Source organism: Gastrolobium bilobum, unplaced genomic scaffold, assembly GCF_033153095.1.
Source record: "Gastrolobium bilobum isolate Gb01-03AN ecotype WA unplaced genomic scaffold, APGP_CSIRO_Gbil_v1 utg1425, whole genome shotgun sequence".
In the NCBI taxonomy this organism is placed as follows: domain Eukaryota; kingdom Viridiplantae; phylum Streptophyta; class Magnoliopsida; order Fabales; family Fabaceae; genus Gastrolobium; species Gastrolobium bilobum.
In genome coordinates this window covers 552,615-570,254 of record NW_026898713.1, presented here as the reverse complement: position 1 = coordinate 570,254, position 17,640 = coordinate 552,615, and positions in this window count along the sequence as shown.

The window sequence follows — 17,640 nt, the reverse complement described above, 5'->3', positions numbered from 1 at the left end:
CATTGTTTGTTGTATCATCTCCATTATGGTTTGGAACTGGTTCTTTGTGAAAGTATCCTTCACTTCAGGAATTTCTGATGCCTGATCTTGATCCCCAACTGATGCCATATTGGTTCTGTGTGCATAGTTCCTTTGTTTGTAACCAGGAAAGTATCCATGCTTCTCTAAGCATGTCTCAATTATATGGCCAGTTCTAGCACAATGTGTACATAATCTGAAAGAGTTTGATCTACCTCTTCCTGTACTACGTCCTCTTCCACGAATTTGAGAACGTCCTCTGCCTTGAATTTGAGAAGGTCCTTGGAACTGATCTGCAGTGTTATAGAAGATTTTGGGACTATCATAAGTCAAAAGATGTCCCTCTAAATGTAATTGTCTCTCTTGTTGCATAATAAGAGAGAATACACGATTAACAGATGGCAAGGGGTCTATCAGCATGATTGAGACCTCACATGTGAAAACTTATCACTCAATCCCTTAAGAAAACGAATGGAATAATCTCTTTCTCTAATCTTCTTCACTTCTGAAGACACATTGCAGCAAGGACGTATACATCTGACACTTGGAGTTGGCTGTAGTGCTTCCAACTCATCCCATAGCACCTTTAGTTGCGTATAGTAATCAGATACAATGTTGTCTCCTTGATGTAATCGGTAGATATCATCTTGGAGATCAGAAATCTTGAATATATCACCCTGAGAAAACCTCTCTTTCAGGTCATTCCAGACATCTAATGCCTGATCCATCCATAGGATGGATTGAGAGATCGATTCTATAATTGAACGATGCAACCATGACAATACCATGGTATTGCATCTTTCCCAAGCACCGTAGTGTGGATCTGACAAATCTGGAGTAGTTATGACTCCATTCACAAACGAGAACTTGTTTTTGGAGATTAACGCCATTTTCATGGCTCTTGCCCAACCGTGATAGTTTTTTCCATTCATGAGAGAAGAAACTAACACTAAAGAAGGATTTTCGTTCGCATGCAAGTAATATGGACTTCCTGGATCTGAAAGATCCAATACAGTACCAGAGGTTTTTGAATTACCTCGATTAGGAGCAGAATTTTCACTTGCTCGATTCACATCTGAAACTTCAGTTGCATGTTCATGAAACAATTCGGAACTCTAATTCGCCATTCGTACCAGCTATTGTCGATTGCAGATCTTGAAGAACCTTTGAAGAAGAAACTACTATTTGTGAATTGAAATGAGAAAACGAAAGGCGAATATCAGAGCTCCGTGAAGAGCTCTGATACCATCTTACAAACAGAAAATAAAAGTGTTTGTTTCATTACTGAGAATGCAAAAACTGCATAAGTTACAATGAGAGACACGTACTTATAGTCAGTTAGAAACAAGCCTACGTGTCACAAATATAACAAAACAGAAAACTAACTACGTGTAAGCTAATCAGTTAAACAGGTAGAAGCAGTTAGTTGTCACGTGTGAATAGCACGTGAGAATAGTGTATCTCATCAATTTTTAGTTAATAAAATAAAATTTAGACCTAAAAATAAAAATAGTGTCGGATGCGTGTCAGAACATTGACCGCGTGTTCCAAAATGTTGATCGCGTGTCGGTGTCCAACATGTAAGCTAATAGCTATAACTAATTAAGAAGCTCTTCGTCACGTGGGCTCCGTAATATTCGTTGAAGCAGGTGCTGAGCTAGCAACAGAGTGAATGATGTGGCTTTTCTTCTTAGTGACGTGGCTCTTCTTTGTAATTACCTTCTTTCCGTCCAGTACGAGGAACTTCAGCTGTCGGTGTCCAACATGCAAACTAATAGCTATAACTAATTAAGAACCTCTTCATCACGTGGGCTCCGTAATATTCGTTGAAGCAGGTGCTGAGCTAGCAACAGAGTGAATGATGTGGCTTTTCTTCTTAGTGACGTGGCTCTTCTTTGTAATTACCTTCTTTTCGTCTTCAGCAGCAGTGGTAGTACGGGGAAGTTCAGCTTCTTCATTTATACCAACAAAGAGCGTGTTACATGGTCCATGGCCTCATCTATTGAGGAATGGATTGATAGGTGCGAGAATAGCATAAAGCAAGCATGATGATGTATGTTGTTGTTTTTGTTTTTTTTTTTGGTTTTTCATTTCAATTCTTTGTTTTTCTAGAAAGTACAACATGGATGGGAATGCTCGCTTTGTGAAGGAGCATTCTTTTTTATTTATCATTACATAAATTAAGAAGTAAATCCAAATTGCTTATGGTTCAGCTACTTTTTTCAATTTGGTACTTTGGTAATTATGAGGTCATTTTTTTGCCTAAACTGTGGTTCTTATATATATATATATATATATATATATATATATATATATATATAGAATTTGATTTTAGAATGTATCTACATAATAAAATAAAACGAAACAGCTAATTATTAAAAAATACATCTATATGGACAACGAGAGTTGATGTAAATGGATAAGCTAGAAGTACTCTTTTAAGTAGGATTTTAGATGCTCTAAGTATGAGGAAAAAGAAACTCCAATATTATAATAATGCAAGAAAGTTTGAAGAACATAACTACATCAGACACTTAGAAAATATTTATAATTCAAGAGAATAAAAATCATAATCAAAATAAAATTTTAATAAAATCTTTATTATTTGAAATACAAAATCCAAACCAAATCAAATTAAGTAAGAAATCTTTCATGATAGCATTTTTCTAACAACATATAATTTATTAAAGAAGAAAATTCGAGAGAGACGCATAAGTTAAAAGGCTCAGAAAAAAATTAACACTGTAAATTCAAAAAAATGCGAATTTTACAAATTTACAGGTTGATATATTCAAACTTTTGATTCGTAAAATCTTCAATTGTGCCTTGATTAATATTTGAATTTTATTAAAAAAAATTGATAAACATTTTAGATAGCTCCAAACCCGTATCCCTTAGCTTAATGATATTTTGATATTATTGTATTTTGATCTGATTATGTAACTGGATTGCTAATGCTTATGAGCCAGCGCTAATTGACCTTTATTTGGGCCGAGATTATATTGTTCAGCCCATTCTCAATTAAGTCGACAGCTACTGAAGAGGAACTGTTTTCGTTATGGCCCAACGATAATTATATGAGTTTATAGTTTCTCTTTTGCAAAATTTATATAACAAGAAATAAATAAACTTTTTAAAATATCCGTCATTAATTTCCTTAATTTCCAAAATGACATGATTTTAGTATTGTCGGAAATAATTTGTTTCAATTTGATGGAGAAACAATAAACCCTAATTATATTCGGCAAATAACGAAACATTACATAATGATGAACCCCAAAATATAAGTTATGAGTTTATAAATTGATTAAATTCTTCTTAAACAAATGAGTGGAGCACAATGGCTGGCGGGCCCCAAAATCTTGTCAAATTTTTTTAAATTTTTATTTAATTTTAAAATTCAAAATTTTCCAATTTCAAATGTATTATTAACTCTTTCGTTTTTTCTTTTATATATATATATATATATATATATATATATATATATCGGAAAACACTTTCTCCTTTATTAGGAGAACTGTTTTATTATGTTTGTGAGAGATTATTTTGCGTATAATATTTTTTTTATTTTTTATTTATGGTAGGACCTATTTGAATTATGTATGTATAGAAATTTTTTTAATCTCATTTTAAATGAGAAATGCAAAACCATATATATATATAGGAAAAAATTATTTAATGTTACTTTTGATAACTTTGTCTAATGTTCATTGAAACGACGTCATTTTGGGGTTGAAAAAAAAAATTAGAATGATAAAGAGTATTATAACCCTGAAATAAATTAAAATTACAAAAACAATATGATTTTCGCCCAAAACGACGTCATTTCGGTGAACATTAGATAAAGTTATCTAAATTAACTTTAGAAAAAACAAACCCTATATATATATATATATATATATATATATATATATATATATATATATATATATATATATATAAGAGAGATGAATACGGCCCCATGATAAAATTTCTAATGCAGGCCAGGACGAGGTTAGAGGTTATTAACAGCAACACCGCAATGCTTTGTTTGGTACTGGATTGTTCAGAATTGATCTTGACCATTTACAAGTAGGGCTTCCATGAACAGAATGAGCTTTTCAAGTTGAGTATCTCTTTTTTGTTTGGGTATTAAATATTTAACAATAGAAAGAGTGTGTGTCATTTTAAATGATGTAAAATAATATTATTTTAAGAGAGAAAATGAGATAGATAAATGAGGAGAGAAAGTTGACAAAAAAATAAATGTGTGGATCTCATATTTTTATGAGAGTAAAATGATATAAGTTATGTTATCTAAAAAGATAAAGTATATATATTACTTGCATTTACGATGGCATGTTTTGATTTCCAATATTTTTTTAGTAAAGGTAACCTGATTTAATAGTGAGGTTTCATATAACATGTTTAACGTACTTTTTCAGGATTGAAATGTGATTTGCAGTGTACTAAGATGTAGTTAATCGGTAAAAAATAATAAAATTATCAAGTGCAGATTATCCTTACGTACTAAACACTCACAAATACAGGCAGAAAGTTAATCTCTTTCTTCTCTCTTTTTCTTCACCCATTTCTTTTGAAGTATCAATTTCACTTCGCTACGGTCAATCGTAATCTCATCATTTTTACATGGAATTGTTTGGTGAAGGAAAAAAAAAAAAATTTATTAGAAAATCTTGATTTTCAAAAATATAATTTTTACATTCAGTTTACGATGATATCAGAAAATTAAAAATTTAAAAAAAATTGGTTTCCCATGAACCCCGAAGAATACCGCGTACCAAACGGTCCGTTAAGGTTTTATAGCTTTACTGTTAGTGCAAAAAAAAAAAAAAAAAATTGCAGTAACGCTGGGATACATTTCAAATTCTAGTGTTTTTTATTTTATTTTTAAAAAATCAAATAAGTGGAACTCATTTACTTATGTCTGCTGCAATTATTAAAATTGTGCGGTCGATGCAGAAAATTTGTAAGTTTTTTATGGAAATTTTTAATATACTACCGCTGCACCCAATTTTATATACATCTATCCAATAAAAATTAAACATCTAAGCACACACGGTAAAATGTAAAAGACAAAAACACTGTTTAAACAGACATGTTTAATTCTTAATGACAGTAGTATCTACAACGGTTGCACGTAAGATGTGCTCCTTTTTTATTAACTCTTCAGTAAAATTCCCTTTTCACGATAAAGAACACCTCTGGCACCTGGCAATTCTAAATAACCTTGCATGCCAATAATTCTAAAATAGTAGTATACAAAATTGTTTAATACTTGAATTTACTTGTTGATGGTAAAGTGTGTGTCATTTTAAAGGATATAAAATTATATTATTTTAAAAAAGAGAAAGAGATAAATAAAAGAGGAGAGAGAGTTGACAAAAAAAATAAAAGTGTGAGTCTCACTTTTTTGTGAAAGTGAAATGATATAAGTTATATAAACACTTTTCCCTTTGTTGATATATCACAAATAAATCTTGATTTTAATGTATTATTTGTGAAAAAAATTATTAACACTTATATTTAATGGTGTTAATATTTATATAATTATTAACATAATTAAATTTATTAAATAAGATGTTAACATAATTTTAAATGACACTTTTACCTACGGTGCATTAAAATTTAATTCTTACAGATAAAATTTATCTACATCTTGCAAAAGAAAAACAATCTTCCTCCTAGATTTTAACTATTCATTCAAATATTTAATGAAAACATAAGTCGTGATATATTTTAACTTGGCATGCTTTCCAATATTTCACGAAACAACGGGATAACTTTCCTTTTTCCCATATTATCAGAAGAAGAAGAGGAGGGGCCAAAAAATATATGTATATTTAAGGAAGGTGGGCATTGACTAATGTCAATTAGGAAACCATCCTTGATTTGATGTCGTTTATTAACCATTATTTATTAAATTCTAATTTAATTAGTGAAAAATAACTGAATTTTTCAAAAATTTACGTATGCTATTTTTTCATTTAAATAGTTTTTAATTTAATCGTACTTTTTGAATTTTTTAAATATTTTTTTTTAGGATAGTTATTCTTACCATTTATTTTTATTTACAATCTTTTACAACCATAATCTTAACCGTTGATTCTCGTCAATCAACAGTTATTATTTATTATAAATTAATAAATTTAATTTGCGAAAATAATAACCGTTGATTGGCGAAAATCAACGGTTAAGATTATGGTTATAAAAAGTTATAAACAAAAATAGATTGTAAGTATAATCTTTCTCTCTATTTTTTAATTTTTTTTATGTATTTTAGTTAAGTTTAATAAAATCTGTGCACACAGGATATTATTTCACTAGTTGTGGTAGCAAATCAATCAAGTGCCTAGCGGGGCCAAAGCATTTCGGAATACATAATAATGTTACTACGATGCTCGCGTTTCAACAATCAACAAAGCCTACTCTCATTGGTTCTCTTTTTCCCATTGTACCACGAAAAAACCCTATTCTCATTGCAACCCACTTTTTATCAAAAAAGGGTCCATCATTGTGATTCGCAAACCTTCTTGGCAAAAGCGGGTTTAGAGCTATTCTAAATTCAAAGACCCTTGTTATGGCTTTGAGCTTCGATAACATCCTATGTGAATTGAAGGGTCCTGTCCCTTTGCAACTTGAGAAACAGAAGAGCATAAGTGTCACGTTTGGGTAAAAAAAATTATCAGACTGTCACGTTAATAGTAAATTTTCCAAAATACCACGCGGCATAATTCGTTACACAGTGTAGCGAATTATGCATGCAAGTAATTCGCTACATAGTGTAGTAAAATATGTCACGTCAAAATGCACAGAACCAAAAATGCCACATGTCAAATTTTGAAAAATTCGCTACATAGGGTAGCGAATTTCTCAAAATTTGACATGTGGCATTTTTGGTTCTGACATGGCATATTTCGTTACACTGTGTAGTGAATTATGTCGCGTGATATTTTAGCAAAATTTACTGTTAACGTAACAGTTTAGTAATTTTTTTTATCCAAACGTGACAAAATGGTAAGGTTCCCTCAAAGAGACGCCGCTTCTTTAGATGCTTTCGTGTCATTAAGCAAATGAATGGTCAATGTGAGTGAAGGATAGTCCAATACTCCAATGTGCCTTTTCGTGAAATTTTATTATTCTTACTTTAAGCTTGAACACATATCGACCCCATTTGCCAGCTAGATGTGAGAATCTTATGCCTATGCCTACAACAACGATATCATATTTTTTATTTTTTATTTTTCAGAAAATGACAAATTGAAAATTTAAGATTAATGTAAGACACCGATATTTTTGTTGGCTAACCCTTACCTAAAATGTGGGTACGTACACATGGCCTACTTTAGGAGCATTACATTTTACATAGCAACAAATAGTACAAGTGATAAATGTTAAGTCTTCACGATTAGACAGGCTTTCACGTCTGAGTCCGGAGGAACATGACAAGGGGCAGTGGCGTGAATATAGGGAAACCCGAGTGGCAAAAGAAGAAGATAAAAAAAAAAAAAGAGAGGGTATGTGAGAGAAGTGTGATAGGAAAAAAGAAAAGAAAGATTGATCGTGACATGCACTGAGTGGTGTTATACTGTGGACACTCACTCGCGTTCAACCACACAGCGAGGGCAAGGCAAGCCCTCAAACCAGAATGGTTTCATGTGCTCCACCCCCCCCTCTGCAAATGTAGGAACCTATGTAGGGTTTCTGTAGTGACGTGATAGTATTACCTCAGGGTCCTCACTACAATTAAGAGCTATGGTAGTCCACTTTATTAGGGATTGTTCCTTTTGTAGTCTTTTCTTTTAATGGCTAAACATAATTACTTAATACTTCAAATAAATATTGATTTAATTTCTTAATACCCCTATTGACATTAATTTAATCTTTAAATTAACATTATTTTTTTGTTAACATATTAGGGCCCAAATTAACATTCTTTTTATAAACGAGGGACATAAGTTTTCTTTTTGTTTTACTGAGAGCAGTAGTTATAATTTTGATTTAAATATGTAATTTTATGATTTTATTTCAATCAAAATGATTTCATTAAAATTTTAAATACTTTTATGTTTTTACGATTTTTATAAATTTTTTTAATTAAAATTTTACGTTTTACGATATTTTATCCTGCTTCAGATTTTAAATAAAATCTCAATTGTAACTATCATGTTACTAAAACCGTAAAAAACACAAATACATTAAAAAAGAAAACACATTCAGATACATTGATACAAATTTGTTAATATAGCGAATTTTAAAAATTACAAAATGTGAAAGGATTAAGACACGAGATAAAAATTTCAATATATATAATATTTACATAAAAACACAAATTATAAGTTAGACAAAATGCAAAAACTTTAAATATTATCAATACTGTAAAATATATTATTTTTCATATAACTGTAACATCCTATTCGTATCAGAAAGATATATCAAATAGTGATTAAAAAATAAACCTATAAATATAAAAATAGTCGAGAAATATTGAATAAAAATTCGTAGATATGATACTGTTTAATGACTTGAGATGTTGCATTAGAAAAATCAGTTGTAGAGGGTATGTCGAAACATTACGCAACGGAAATTTTTTATCATGTTTAAGTTCCGCTAGTCCTGTTAAGGGATAAATTTTTTGTTACAGGGTCATTTAATAAGGGTTTATTTATTAATATTTTGAATAAATCTTCATTTATTTATTTTAATGTTATATTTCTTAATTTTTCTGGTTCAAATTTATTGCTTATGATCTATACACTTCAAGGAAGTGTTGAAAAAAATATCTTTAAAATATATTTATTATTTGTAGAAATTAATTTTCTTATTTCATTAGAATTTAAGTTAGATCTGGATTAAATCTATTAGTATCTATTTATATATTATATTCTCTTAAATCAATTCAATATACAGATTTATTCTATATTTCTATTGTCTCTTGTTTCTCAACATATTTGTATTAATAAAATTTTATAATACATAATCAATTCATGTTTATATAAAAAATTTAAATTTGAATCAAATTTACGGCAAATTTTATTATGTTATTACATAATTCTATATCAACACAGTTTATGTATGTTAATAATATCATGAGGTTTATTTAATTTATTGTTTTGATAAAATCTATAACAAAATTATATTATTTTATAAAATATAAATAAATAGACAAATGAAGAATGGATAGAATATTTATTGCTATTTCGGTTAGTGAATTTTGTTTAATGTAGATCACCCTTAATTGTGTAGGCTTTATTGTTAAATTAAAATAAATTCATATTTCTGTATATTTCATATATATTACATTGATTATATGTAAAACATAAAATTATTATTAAAGTAACACAACTACATAATTACAATAATATATATTAATTAAAGGGAAAAGTATTTTCCAAGTCACCGGAGATAAAATTATCTCCAGTGAGCTCAAAACGACGTCGTTTTAAGATTAGAAGATTAAAAAAATTATAATGATAAAAAAATTAATATAATCCTGCAATATATTATAATTACAAAAACACTTTAATTTTCATCTAAAAACGATATCGTTTTGGACTTAGCGGAGATAACTTATCTCCATTGACCGGAGAAATCCTTTACCTTTAATTAAATATTATAAAATAAGAACATTTTCAAATTTAAAAACGCATGAGAATCTTTTTTACAAAAACATGTTATATTAATAATCGGAAAAATGTGTAACATTTTAAATGACACATCTTATATCTTTTTACTCTCACAAAGAGGTGAGGTGAGACTCACACCTTTAAAACTTTTCTCACTCATTCCCTCTCATAATTTATCTATTTCTCTCATTTAAAATGACACAACGTTATATCCTTCAAAATGATACATATTTTTCTCTAATGATAAATGGGTTTTATGTTTATCATGTAACATGATATAACATCACTTTCCTACACACACATTAAAGATGTGGGGTCCACATGTTTTTCTTTCTCTTTTATCATTCCACTTTCTCTCTCTATTTTTTTTTGTATGTTAGAAACAACACTTAAATCATGTAACATAACAGTAATAAAACCCTGGATAAATACTTAAAAAATACATAGTAATGAAAATCATTAAATTATTTTTTCTTAATATTTAATATTCTTAATTCTTTAATAATTGTCAGTATTAAAAAAAATTATATCAGGTTGTGAACAGAAGTACAGAACTGTAGATAAGACAAAGAAAGCAAGAGATTGGGGAGGTTGAGGATACGAGGCAACTGGAGACTACGTCACCTGCGGATTGCAAATGCACCCTGTAATTTTCAACGGACAGAAGAGTGAGAGTTTTGGGGGTTCGAACCCAGACAGACAGGTTACAGTAACTGCAGCATATCTTTTGCTTAGCGGCAGTGATAATTCGCCATTTACCAATAAATTGAAAAGCTGCTCACACTAAATTCCTAGCCCATAAAGCCTGTCTTTATTCTCTTTCCTTCTCCCCACACACACACACAGAGACACACACAACTCCCTCCTTTTATTTTATCATCCCACCATTGAATTGCGTTTATTATAGTAAGTATATTAGTCACAGAATAGAAGATTTATGTCAGCTCTATTTCTAGATTTGTTAGGTTCCAATTAATGAGGACAACAGTGATATATAGTCCAAACTCCAAAGTTATCTCTTGCTTAATCTTGGGATTGGCAACTGCTAGTTTATTAAAAATTGTCCCTAATCCCTAACATGTTGTCTTTCACACTCTTTAAGCATTTATTGTTGTTTAATTATTTTTAAAAAGACCTTAATAATTAAAGATTTATTTGTATAGAAATTGGATCGCGTAAGTTTTATTAAAATAATGAAGATTACTGTTACGTAAATTAGAGCCTTGTGTGTTCATGTGCCTGATGTCCATCCAATCACAATAAATAAGCTTATGGACGAGGCCTGACACAGTTGCGCGAGACATACACAAATCTGACTGACCCACGTGGTCCAACAATATGTTGACTGCTTATCAGATTTCTGTCTCAAGGGTGCGACATTGTACGCATTAAATATGCCAAAAAATGATTTAACGTTGGTTAGCTATAGCTATCATTCGCCATGCCACGCTCTGATCTTATCTTTTTGCTATATTGTTGTTGTAGTAAATAAGCATACTGCATACAGGTAAAACTAAGAAATTTTATGACTATCGGATAAAGAAAATATGGAAAATATTACACAGTCTATATAGTAAATATTGTTGTTTCACTTGTTTGGTAATTACCATATTTCCTTTTAATTTATATTAAGGTTGATATAAAAACTTTTGATATTAAGCTTGTTATTCCGTAATTTTCATATGTTACTTTGATTACTTTAGTTATAACTTTTATTATTGAGTTCATAAAATTTATATAAAATATGTAATATTTATATAAAATCAGTACCTGCATTTTAGGGAGAATGCCGAATCAGATTCCAAAGAAGTACCTGTTTAAAATAATAATAATAGAAGACAATATGGTCGTGTAGCCTTCAATGGTGGATGGATTTTAAGTGGCTTTTAATAAAAGGATTTTTTTTTTTTTTTTAGATTTCATAGGAAAGTGATACTGAGAATTATATTTAACCACATTTGAGATAAGAATTATAATTTTTCTTTCGGGAATATAATTTTTTAGGATTTTGATTTGTGAATATTTTTTAAGGCAAAATGTCATCCAAGAATATAGTGGTATTCTTGAATTTTTGAGAGATGAGAAAATATGTTGGTCTTCTCGCCACTAGTGCGGTGATGCCGTCTCTAATGTCAAACAATATTTTATTCACCCACCATTACCGTTAGCAATGCAGCTTTTAAAATCTCTCTACATTTTTAGTAATATTGACCATCAATCAGATATAGAATAAGAAATTTTTACAATCCCCCGCACTCACAGGAGGGTGCCAAGTGGCACAATCTCTTTAATCTCACTACCGTAAAACTTTAGAATGCTATAATTTTTTACTTGAATATTCAAATCAAGATATTCTTTTATTTCGAATAACTTTTTGAGATCTATTCAATAACACCTTACACACATATTTTATCTCTCGCAAATATAGTTCGATTTTGTAATAAGGGTACCACAAACGTAGCTTCAGAGACATCAAGCATGGCCAACATGTTATCATCTATCTCTACTTTGTTTCTTTTTTCCTTACAGCCAGGGATCTCCATTTTTGCTCCCACTTTTTCTTCACAAAAACAAATTTTGAAATTAATTATTATCTCGCACAGGTGCTGCTGCAACTATAACAAACAGAAATTCAATTAATTAAAATTTTAACAAAATTGTTAGAAAATCGAGGAAGCAAAACAAATCAAGATTTTCTATCTCTTCCCACCAAAATTTGAATTTAAATGCTCTTTTGATCGTAGAGTTATTATTTCAAAATTGAACTATGTTTATGGAAGATAAAAATATGCAAAATGATGTTTCATTGCGTAGATCTCGAAAATTATGTGAAATAAAAAAATATTTAATTTGGATACCCGAGTCAAAAGTTAAGTCTTCCAAAGTTTTACGGTAATGAAACTAACGAGATTGTGCCAAGTGTTAGTGCTGCGGGGGGAGGAAGCACTCATGACCTAAAGAAAAAAAAATGTGTGAGTGCCGCGAGAGAGGGGGGTGGCACTCATTGTTGCTCCCCCTGCCACGACACTAGACAACCCTTATTGGTAAATATTGAGAATCAAATACTAGATGGAAAAATTAAAGGAATAAAATTTCCCTTTCGGTCAAAGAGCCGATTTATGTCTCTCATATTGCAGGACAAGATGTGGGTTTCCTATAGACACAATATTATCTGGCACCCACTCTTTTAATAAAAAATAAACCCAACATGTTTTTCTATCGGCATGACATGATTTTTGTTTTCATGTAATATAATATTTGCATTTCCGTTATATATATCATGTCTCTAACGAAGGTAAGCAAATGAGAAAAATCAGTTCATTAGGGGTATTTGGTAGAGAATTTTTTTTATCAAAGAAATACAATTATCGAGGAAATGATGGAAAAGTTAAATAAAAGTTATTCGGTAGGCCAAAATATTATCAGAAAAATTTTGGTGTAAAATTGCTACAAATTTGAATTTGCTGGGAAAAATAAAATATCACCATCAAGGTGGTATTCTCAAGTATGCATTTTTCTTCAATTTTATACTACAAAAAATTTTCAATCAAATTGTTTTCCTATACAAATTTTCACTAGTCTATACCAACCATGGTCATTTGTGAATCCCATTTACCACTTTTCTAGCATTCTAAAAAAATTTCGAAACACCCCCTTAAAATTGGTATTAGAGGGTAGAAATGAGTTCTTAAAAGAAGATTATAAGTTGGGGTTTGGCTAATTTATATGAGGTTATAGATTTAAATTTCACTGTGGCTATTATAAGAGATAAGATTAAATATTTTTTTAAAGATAAAAGTAATATTACTTTAATTATTTAAAGAAAAGATATATGAATTATGTTTTTAATAATAAAATAGGCATTAAATTGTTTTTTATACGGATAACAAAAGGGGAAATAGACTTTTATGTTATACAAGAGAAATTTTTTCTCAAGCACACATATTAGAGAAGAGGTCCACTTTATATTTTTTGTCTTTTCTCTATTCTTTTTTTCTCTCTTTTCTCCTTTAATATATATGTATAAAAGAATTTTTCTCTCATATAATACGAATATTAATTTCCTCGTAACAAAAATATTGTTAGAGAAGTTTTATATTAAAGATTAAATTAATATTTTTTAAAAAAATTTAACCAAGTAATATGATTGATTTAAGTTCATGTTTAGACATAAGTGATATTTGTGTGCTCCCGACACAATTTTTTTTGGGGCGAAGGTGAAAGAAAGAGAGAGAGGAGAGATGAGAACAGTGACTAAAGTGTCACTGTTGGCAAAAAAAATATCAAAATGTTACGTCAACAGTAAATTTTGTCAAAATGTCACGTGGCATATTTCGCTACACTGTGTAGCGAAATATGTGTGCAAATAATTCGCTACACAGTGTAGCGAAATATGCCACGTCAGAATGCACAGAACTAAAAATGCCACGTGTCAGGCAGGGAGAATTTTGTTACACTGTGTAGCGAATTTCTCCCCGTTTGACACGTGGCATTTTTGGTTCTGACGTGGCATATTTCGCTACACCGTGTAGCAAATTATTTGCACACATATTTCGCTACACAGTGTAGCGAAATATGCCACGTGGAATTTCGGCAAAATTTACTATTGACGTGACATTTTGGTTTTTTTTTTTGCGAACAGTGGCAAAATGGTCACTGTTCCGGAGAGATGAGACAGAAACAAATTTTAGTCCAAGTATCAATTTTTCAATGAAAGGATCATGGTAGTCTTGGACCATATTAAAATTTTCCTTTAGACAGATAACAGGAACAATAATCAAAATGTCACTTTTTGACAAATTTTTTATCCAAATGTCACGCGAACAGTACTTTTTACCAGACTGCCACGTACACTTTTGCAGGAAAAAACTGACGTGTCATAATTCGTTACCAGTGAAAGCAATGTTGAGAAAACCGGCCCACCAACCGGTCCGATTCTTGCAACGGACCGAATATGTAATTAACCCGGTATAAATTGTCGAACCGATTTTGGAAAAAATAATTCGAATTTTGGAACCGCTGGGGTTCAAACTCGAGTCTCATGAGTATGCCCAACACCAACTTACCACTAGGTTGAATTTATTTGTTGGTTAATATGCACCATTTAATATATACATATATATATATATATATATATATATCATATTATTTAATAGAATTATTTAAAAATTGCACCTAGTGGGAATCGAACCCTTATTGTGAAGATATAAATTGTAGTATTTACCACTAAGCTACATTTGGTTCTTAGTTCACTTGCACCATTTAAAATATTTATTATATAATTAAGTATAAAATATAAATTTATATACATATCCGGTTTATGCGGTTGAACCAGTGATCCACTGACCCGGTACCCCGACCAAGTCGATCACCGGTCCGGGTTTAATAACATTGAGTGAAAGCGAATTTGGTCTGCAATATGGCCACGTGTCACGAAATTATTGATCACAAAATTTGCTACCATGATAGCGAATTATGACATGTGACAATCTGATAAAAAATAGTAGCAAATACTGTTCGCGTTATATTTAGATAAATTTTTTAACAAAAAGTGATAGTTTGATCATTGTTCTCATGTAACAACAGCAGACCTGACCGTACATGGGACAGCATTGATTTTGATTATCTGCGAGAAAAGGTAGATGAGAGAGGAGTTGGTCATTAATCGACACCACAGGCGACAGCTGTACCTTCTAACCTTTTCAATTTGTAGAATCTTGTTAATATATTCTTGAGATATTTTTGTGCTAGAGTTCATAAGTTGCTCATTTTTTGTGGCATGTAAGTATTCTGAAACTAAATAATTCCGTCATAATTCTCAAAACTTATTTTGTCAAAAATTATGAAATTTAATTTTTTTGCAATCCTTTTTCAAACAATCGCACTATCAAGTTTTTTTGTTTTAAGTAAAAAGATTGCCAAACTAAAAGTTCAATCATATTTGTAGTGAGGCATCCATTAAGGCAGTTATTGATTCAAACCCAAAACTTACTTTTTTTTATATTCTAATTTAATGATAATTTGTTCATAGCCTTTCCATCTGAAAGGGTTTGTGGTTTAATAGCGTTTCATAGCAACTTTTTTTTAAAAGGAAGTGAGAATTTGCAAACCTAGAGAGTAAATAGAGAGAAAGTAAGAAAATGAAGAGTAAAATTGATCATAAGGTGATTAATTGTCATAAGGATTGATTGTCAGTCGTCGGATATAAAATTGATCTAATGGTGATTAATTTAATTGCAAAAATGATAAATTTAATTAATAATAAATATAACATTTTCGATATTAAGTTATGTTGGAAACTTGTTTCATAATTTAAATAATGAATTAGTATTTTCCATGTTGTCATTATTATGAAATATTTCTCATATAGTATTTCTCTTTCTTTTCTTTATATAATTCTATATAGATCCTATATATTTTTATGTGTATAATTTTTTTAATTATAATATTATAAACATTAATTTCTTCAAATAAATGTAAAATCTGGCTTAATAATAAAAAGTATGTTACTGACAGTGTTTCTTTTTTCAATTTATGATTGGAGATGGTACTTTTGAAATTATGACCATGACCGTTGCTTCTTTTCTTTTAGCTTTGGTAATGGTAAATTATAACATTAAAGGTGCATGAAAATTGAGTAACTGACACTATTATTAAATCCGATTGAGTTGGGATATTGAGTTATTCGTTAGATCGATTGATCTGGATATATATAGATATATAAAAATATGAATATATAAATTTAATTATATTTTTTATGAGGAGGGATATTCTAACTACTAAAATTTTCTACTACCAACTTACTACCTATCTAATTACCATTAGATTAATATTTTCTCTCTCTTCAAATTTTTTTTAATATTCTCTCTCTTTGATCGAATGGTGATGTAATGGGTAGTAATATAGTAGTGAGAGTTTTTGGTAGTTAGAATATCCTCACTCTTTCTTTATATCTAAAATGAATTAAATAAGGTTCATTAAATAAGCTAAAAAACATAAAGTATAAATAAATAAAAATGCACGCTATTATTATGTCAATTTAAATTGCAACTCAGAATCCCCATAAACATACCTCTCAAAAGACATTGAATTTATATTTTTCAAATTCAACTACATTAAAATGACATATGTCACATTATTTTAATTTATTATAATGCAAATTGCTTCAGTATTGGAAATTAAAATTTGAGATCATTGTAGAAGAGTATACTAGCAAATAAAATTATAAATTTTTTCCACACTAAAAAAAAAATTATAATTTTTTTTAAAAATGAGTTCTACATTTTCCTGACAAGATGAAACAATTTTGATTTTTTATTTTTTTTAACGCATAACTCGACCGGGTCATCGGGTTACCGATTTTGTCCGGATTTTGACTGGATTTGATTGGGTCGATGTTTGACTGGTCCAATGCTTAATCCGAACCGATCCAATGACCGATTCACCGGGTTCCGGGTCAACCTGGCCGGATTGGATCGGGTTTTACAGGTGGAGCCGTGAGGTGAAAGGATAAGTTCGATCTTCTTCAATATTATATGTGGAAAGGGTTTAAAGCCTTAATTCTGTATTCACTCAGCATAAAATTACCTTATGAGGAAGATACTTGTGATTTATCAAAAAAAATAAAATAACACTAATTATTACAATTATTAGAAATATTTTAACAAGTGTCATTAAGGAATTAGTTAAAAATTAAAAATAAATTTTATAATTAAAGGGTTTAATATTTCTTATGATATAGGAGATCAATTTAACTGCTACACTCAAACATATAAAAGGGTGTGGATTATATGAAGAGTAGAAAATAAAATTTATTTCCTATAATATGAGAAATATTATATTCTTAATTAAAATACATAAATGTTTATTATTTTTTAAAATAATTTAGATTATAAAAAATATTATTTTTATTTCTCAACTTTTGATTTAGAGACACATGTTAAAAACCAACTTTTTGATGGCGACGAGTATTTGAGATTAATGTTTCTCGTGTTAT